The sequence below is a fragment of the Pan troglodytes genome, chromosome 2, assembly GCF_028858775.2.
Source record: "Pan troglodytes isolate AG18354 chromosome 2, NHGRI_mPanTro3-v2.0_pri, whole genome shotgun sequence".
NCBI classification, from domain to species: domain Eukaryota; kingdom Metazoa; phylum Chordata; class Mammalia; order Primates; family Hominidae; genus Pan; species Pan troglodytes.
The window spans coordinates 9,569,715-9,577,394 of NC_086015.1; positions in this window are offsets into that span (position 1 = coordinate 9,569,715).

Below are 7,680 nucleotides of genomic sequence, written 5' to 3' on the forward strand. Positions count from 1 at the left end.
GTTAATTTTTTTTTTTTTTTTTTTGGAGACAGAGTCCTGCTCTGTCACCCAGGCTGGAGTGCAGTGGTGCAATCTCAGCTCACTGCAACCTCCACCTCCCAGGTTCAAGTGATTCCCCTGCCTCAGTCTCTTGAGTAGCTGGGATTACAGGCACACACCACCATGTCAGCTAATTTTTGTATTTTTAGTAGAGATGGGGTTTCACCATGTTGGCCAGGCTGGTCTCGAACTCCTGACCTCAAGTGATCTGCTTGCCTCAGCCTCCCAAAGTGCTGGGATTACAGACGAGAGCCACCACGTCTGCCCCCATCTTTTAATTTTTAACTTGGATTGCTCTTTTGCGGGTAGGGCAGCAGATTAAGGGGATTTTCTTTAGTCCATATCTAATTCTAACCACCCAAACTGATAATTCATTAGAAAAATATGCTTAAAGAAACACACTAGGGTATCTTATTACTACTCCTATTTTACTATTAATACTGATAGTAAATACTCTGCTGCCACTGTTATCATTCTTATTATTTTAGTAATTGTTACTTGAGACCCTTCCATTATACAAGTATATTTAACTTTTTCTCTTGATTTCCTATTTATCCATCTGAAGTTCCCTGTATTTTTTTAGGGGAGAATTTGTGGCTAGGTTCCTCTCAATGGACAATCAAATACTAACATGCAAGGGAAAAAAAATGTTACAGATACTGCAAAGAAATTAGTTTGGATAAATAAAAAACCAAATTAAAAGCCTTTCTGTCAGTGTTAGATCGGTCAAGATGCCTCCCTTGTAGGGAATAGTGCCAGATCTTTAATTTGTAATCAGAAGATGTTGAAGGTGTTCTGTCTCCTCAGTTCATTCCACATCTTCTTGAATATTATGTTACTTTAGTATTAATGTGAAGTCTCTGGATCATTAGGCTTCTGTAAACTTATTAACACACCTTGACAGCAGTAGACAGCAGAAACTTACTTTGGTGATGGCAAAATAGTCTCTTGCAGACATTAATACATCCAGTGTGAAAAGCTGAGAATTTATTGTGCTAAGACTGTAACAAGGAATATTGAATGTATTATTCAAGAACAGGTGAGCTCTAAAACACAAGAAGACAAAATTTAATGAAAATATTGTACCAAGAAAATCTTGCTTGGTTAAAATTACAGATAGTCTCTTCTTAAATTTATCTTATCAAACACTTTACAGAAACTATGGGGAATACTTAATTCTTCCATTCTTGTAACTTTAAAAGACTTTCTAATTCTGCCACAGCCAGAATGCTTGCAACAGCAAGTTTTTGTTCTTTGTGTGAATCTTATCAATTTAAATATTTGTATCCATAATGACATTCTCATTTTGATGTATTAATGACAATGGTATGTTAATTTTTGATGTTTTTATCCTTTTTTGTCATTTAATTAATTGTTCCTCCCTAATTTAATTAAATACGTACTGTCATAAGACTAATTATATCATATCTCTGAGTTATTTGATCTGTGAAATGACTTTAAAAATGTGTTGTACGTGTTCATTTTGCCTGAGGGAAAACCATGGTAGGAAAGGATACATTAATATCTCAGCAAATATCAATTATACTCAGAGTTCTTCTAGTATCAAACTAATTAGATGGTGGAGATTAGTTTGTGAAAAATTTTTTTTAAAAGAACTATTGAGAAAATGGGAGTTATGGAATCTAAACATTGAATGTTTTTGGAGTTTATAAATGTTGTTAACTAAGCTAATTTGGATGTTTGACACTTTGACACACCCCTGGGGAATGCTGCGATAGCTGGATTTGTTTTATTCTTACTCAGGGTTTCAGTTGTCTGTCAACAGATAATGGATCTATTGTTTCAATTTCATTTGACTCTGAAATTTTCACGCATATTTCTGAACACATGCACACATGTGCACATACACAAGCACGTACATCCTTTTGAAAAGCAGTAGCCAGCTCTGGAATCATCCAGACTTAAGAGTCTAATCAAACTGTCAAGTTGCTGTGTGGCTTTGAAATTCATGATTCTGGTCAGTTTCCTGGACTTGTCAAACCTTCAATTCTCATTTGTAAGTGACAGTTACAATACCAACCTTTCAGAATTGCTCTGAGGATTAAATGAACTCATTTATGTAAAACACTCAATGTAGAACCTAGTATAGAGACTAAACTCCATATGGTCATGCGCCACATAACATTTTGGGCATTTATGGACTTAATGTATGAAAGTGGTCCCATTAGATTATAATGGGGTTGAAAAATGTTTATTGCCTAGTGATGTTGTGAAAGTTGTAATGTCAAAAATATATTTAAAAATTAAAGATTTATAAAGTAAAAATGTTACAGTAAACTAAGTTAATTTATTATTAAAGAAGAATACTCTGAGTGCAGTGGCTCATGCCCATAATCCCAGCACTTTGGGAGGCTGAGGCAGGAGGATCACTTGAGCCCAGGATTTTGAGGCTGCAGCAATCAAAGCATGATCAAGCTTTGATCATGCTATTGCACTCCAGCCTGGGAGACCGAATGAGACCTTGTTTAAAAAAAGGAAAAAAAATTTTTAAAAATTTAATGTAGCATAATTGTACTGTGTTTATAAAGTCTAGGGTAGTGTACAGTAATGTCCTGGGCCTTCACATTTACTCACCACTCACTGACTGACTCATCTAGAGCAACTTCCAGTCCTGCAAGCTCCACTCATGGTAAGTTCCCTATACAAGTGTACCATTTTTTTGTCTTTTTATATTTTTACTGTGTCTTTTCCACATTTAGTTATGTTTAGATACACAGATACTTACCATTATGTTGCAGTTGCCTCCTGTATTCAGTACAGTAACATGCTGTATAGCTTTGTAGCCTAGGAATAATAGGCTATACTATATAGCCTAGGTGTGTTGTAGGCTACGTCTCTTATACTTATAGAATGTAAGTACATTCTGTGATCACACAATGACAAACTTGTCTAACAACACATTTCTCAGAATGTATCCCTGTCATTAAGTGACATATGACTGTAATAAAAATAATGTTACTTTTACTGTTAATCAAATTTTGAAGCACAAATGGAAAAATAACCCTTAATTTCATTCTTTTAACAAAACAGTGCTGATTTTTTCTTATTAATAATGGATGTGTTTTTATGAATTTATATTTTAAAATGTATTTTAATAATCTACAAAGCCCTTTTTTTCAAAAGTATTTGAGGTAGTTTATGTGGTTGTTTGTTGTTAATTGAAAACAAAGGTAAGACACAAAATTCTGACTTTTATCAAAAGCATTTTTCCAGTATCCATTATGGGCATTTTGGATGACTGTGTAAGAGTTCACTGAAAATTGATATTTCATAACTTAATGATTCTCTATGGTTGGATACTTATCAAGCTTTATTTTTAATTAATACAAAAATATTGGAGAAACATCTGCCCATTGGTATTTTATTCCAATGAATTATATCCTTAAATTTTCTTGAAGTAAATTACTTACTCAAATGCATGATATGTATTTGACTTGTTATTAAGTTGCTACCCACTAGTAATAATTTTTTAAAAAGTTATTTATAGTAACAGAACTGTAGCAAAAGCAGCGGGAATCCTTGAGCAGCTGTATTGAATAACTGAGGTCATCTTAATTCATAATAAACCCCCCACCCTCTTTAACAGACCCTTTTACTCACGGCAGAACGAATCTAGCAGCCTTTGGCACATGACCTCACAATATTGGATGTTGTTTATTCAATCAATTGGGCTCTAGACCCAAATTGAGCCAATCAGAGTCCTTCCCTGATAATTTGGATTTGAAACAAAGGAAGAGATTTAATTTCTCTGAGTGACTGAACCAATAGAATGTACGCCAGGGACTGGAGACACAGAAGAAGTTAGTTTTTAGGGAGAGAGAAAAAGAACAAAAAAAAAGGAAGCAAATATATATATATACATATATATATGTATATATAGAGAGAGAGATCAGAAATTGAGTGTGTTTAAATGTTTTTCTTTTTTCCTTTCCTTTTTTTTTTTTTTTTCTTTTTTGAGACCAGGTCTTGCTCTGTCACTCTGGCTGGGGTGCAGTGGGCTGAACCACAGGACTCACTGTAGCCTTGACCTCCCAGGCTCAATTGATCCTTCTGCTTCAGCCTCCTGCTGGTATTGAACTCCTGGGCTCAAGTGATCCTTCCTCCTTGGCCTCTCAAAGTGCTGGAATTGTAGGCATGACCAAACATGCTTGGCCTAATTGTTTTTTCAGGACGTGTTTCAAATTCCTTCTTGAGGCCCCTGTGATTCTTAGTATAAGCTCTTTTGTTTAGTTAACTTGGATTTTTTTTTTTTTTACAATGTGTGATCAAGAGCCCCAATTCATGCAGTGTAACACCTGTACTGTTAGGCCATTCTTGTATTGCTATAAATACCTGAGGCTGGGTAATTTTTAAAGAAAAGAGGTTTAATTGGCTCTTGGTTCTGGAGGCTTTACAGGAACCATGGTGCTGGCAAACACTTGGCTTCTGGAAAGGCCTCAGGAAGCTTCCAATCATGGCAAAAGGTGAAGCAGGTACAGACATGGTGAGAGTGTGAGTAAGAGAGAGGGTGTGGGGGAGGGAGAGGTGCCACATAGTTTAAACAACCAGATTTTGTGTGAACTCACTCACTATCACGAGGACAGCTCCAAGCCATGAGAAATTTGTCTCCATGATCCACTCACCTCCCACCAGACCCCACCTCCAAAATTGGGCATTAAAATTCAACATGAGATTGAGAGGGGACAACATCCCAACTATGGCAGGGCCTTTTATGCAGGTAGACTGAGTAACTTTAAAGATGGTATGTGTGTGTCTATCGAATACTTTGTCCTTCTTTGTTTGAAATCCTACCATTAAAAAGGAGAGAAGTGACATTTATTCTTCACTTACCATGTGTCACATCTTTCCAAGAAAATACTTTATTTAAATCATCTAATAATCCCATTGTGGTGTTAATCTATTTTACAGATGAAGGTATTTGTGTGTAGAGAAGTTAAATAACTTTTCAAGGTTGTACAGAAATCAAGGAGCAGAACCTAAAAGGTTTAGGGAAGTTATAATGATGCCAGAAATTTCCAGTGGTTCGCATTTGCATTTTGCCTTAAAGATTTAATTATAGGCCATGTGTGGTGGCTCAGGCCTGTAATCCCGGCACTTTGGGAGGCCAAGGTGGGCGGATCACCTGAAGTAAGGAGTTTGAAACCAGACTGACCAATATGGTGAAACCTTGTCTTTACTAGAAATACAAAAATTAGCCAGGCGTGGTGGCGTGCACCTGTAGTCTCAGCTACTTGGGAGGCTGAGGCAGAAGAATTGCTTGAACCCAGGAGGCGGAGGTTGCAGTGAGTCGAGATCACACCACTGCACTCCAGCCTGGGCGACAGAATGAGAGTCCATCTCAAAAAAAAAAAAAAAGATTTAATTATATCCAGAACTCCTGGTTACCTGGGCTTCAGAATTCCAACCTCAATGTAATCATGGCTGCTGCTACTACTCTTCAGAATCACCAGATCAGATGATTAAACCCCCTTTCCTTGTCTTAAATGAAATTCCCTTAGAAAATTATTGTAATTACTCATATCACTTTGCTCTTTCCCTTGTTTCTCAGACTTCAGTATTTTTGGGGTCATATCTGGCTACAATATACTTCATTATTCTTCCACAAATAGCTCCACTTTATAAAAACAAATAATAATATATTTTCGGAAAAACTTTGTTGCATGATATAAATAGAAAATTGCTATCACTTGCTCATTCTGTGTAAATTCATATAGGGATTCACGAGTGATGCCTGAGTAAGCTTTGGGAAACCTTGGCCATCTACATAGTTTTATTTGCCTCCAGTTTTATGGAGGTATAAGTGGCAAATAAAATTTATACGTATTTAAAGTGTACAACATAATGTTTTGATATATGTTGTGAAGTGATTACCATAATCAAGCTAGTTTATTTTTAACTAATAAATACAAATGTTATGTATTTAGGAAATGAGATATATTGTTTCAAAATATGTGTACATTATGAAATATCTAAATTGAGCTAATGTATTACATACATTTTATGTGATGAGAACACTAAAAATCTACTCTTAGTAATTTTCAAATGTAGAATACATTGTTATTAACTATAGTCACTATATTGTTCAATAGATCTCCTTAAATTATTCCTCCTAACTGAAATTTTGTATCTTTGACTAACATCTCCCCAAACCCTTCTGTCCAAGCCACTGGTAACCACCAAATCTATTCTCTGCTTCTATGAGTTTGACTTTTTTAGATTCCATATGTAAGTGAGATCACACAATGTTTGTCTTTTGTGTTTAGCTTATTTTGTGTAATGTTCTCCAGGTTTATCCATGTTGTTGCATATGGCAAGATTTCCTTTTTTTAGGGCTCAAGAATATTCCATTTTATGTATATACATGTATATATACACACATGTACATATATGTACACGTGTGTATATGTGTACATACATATGTATACGCACACACATACATGTACATACATATACACATATACATATATGTACATATATACATACATATGCGTACATACATATATGTACATACATACACACATACACATACATACACACGCACATGCGTACATACATGCGCACATGTGTACATACATGCGCACATGTGTACATACGTGCGTACGTGTACACATGCGTACATATGTACACATGCGCACATATGTACACATGCGCACATATGTACACATGCGCACATATAGACACATGTGCACATATATACACATATGCGTATATACACATATGTGTACATATATGCACATATGTGTGCATATATACGCATATATACACATATGTGTACATACATACGCATATATACACATATGCGTATGTATGTACACATATGTGTATATATGCACATACACATATGTATATATATGCACATACACATATGTATATATACGCACATACACATATGTATATATATACACATACACATATGTGTATATATACACATATATACATATGTGTACATACATACGCATATGTACATACATATGTGTACACACACACACACACACAAGCATGCACACACATGCCCACAAACACTCCATTTTTATTATCTATCCACTGACGCTTAGGTTGACCCTACATCTTGATAGCGTATGGAGAGACATTTTCTGGTAGTGCACTTATCTGTTCAACATACTGATTTCAATTTCTTTGGATAAATTGGATATGTATATATTCATCTATATCTAAAAGTAAGAGTGCTGGATTGTATGGTGGTTCTATTTATAGTTTTTTGAGGCAGCTCTATACTGTTTACTTTATAGAACATTTTTTATGGTAACAGTTTACGTTCCCACCAACAGCATATAAGGGTTCCTTTTCTTCACGTCCTCACTAACACTTTTTATCATTTGGCTTTTTGATAACAACCATCCTAGCAGCCGTGAGGTGATATCTCATTGTGGTTTTGATGAGCATTTCCCTGATGATTGGTGATGTTCAGAAGTTTTTCATATATCTGTTGGCCATTTGTATGTCTTTTTGGAAAAATATCTATTCAAGTTCTTAACCTATTTTTAAATTGAGGTGTTTTTTTTTTTTTTACTGTTGAGTTGTGATTTCCTCAAATATTTTGAATGTTAATCCCCATTGAATATGTAGTTTTCAAATATTTTTTCCATTGTGTAGGTCGTT